The sequence below is a fragment of the Zingiber officinale genome, chromosome 6B (assembly GCF_018446385.1).
Source record: "Zingiber officinale cultivar Zhangliang chromosome 6B, Zo_v1.1, whole genome shotgun sequence".
NCBI classification, from domain to species: Eukaryota; Viridiplantae; Streptophyta; class Magnoliopsida; order Zingiberales; family Zingiberaceae; genus Zingiber; species Zingiber officinale.
In genome coordinates, this window is record NC_055996.1 from 77,013,926 (window position 1) to 77,014,558 (window position 633).

Here is a 633-nt window from a genome sequence, read left to right on the forward strand (position 1 = left end):
AAAAAAAATCGGGGGCTTCAATGAAAATATTCTTTTCGATGGAAAATTTTAACAAGCCCAGAGTTTTTACCAACTTCTTGCAAAATGTTAAAAAGTTCTGGAATTGTCAAAACATCCTCCAAAATCCTGAGTCCTCATCAAAACACCCCTCTTTGTTGAACAGGCATAGAAGAAGAGATTCCCATTAGGAAAAAAAAACCTGTATTATACCTTCGAGCTCTTGTTGATCATCCAAACACCAACTGTCGGTATGGGCTCTAAGAAAAATGATCAGGTCTAAAATTAAAAAATGGTTATCGAATAGGTTCCTATGGGTTGGTTTGGAAGGGAAAGGAGGGGAAGGAAAAGGGAAGAAAAGTAAATATTTATGATTCCTTTATTTAAAAGGGAGAATTCGTTAAGTATTACTCTATTTGCGTCTATGAGAATAAAGATAAATGTATAAAGTTTAAAAAAATACTCTCATCTTATAAAATTAGACATTGATTTAATTGGGAATTGATATTTTAAATTTGAAAAACAATATTTTGAATTGTCTTCCTCTTCCTTGCACTCGAATTGAGATATAAGAAAATATTCTCGTAAGATAGGTTAAAGTTTACCAATTCATACTTTTCCTTTCCTTTAGTTCAT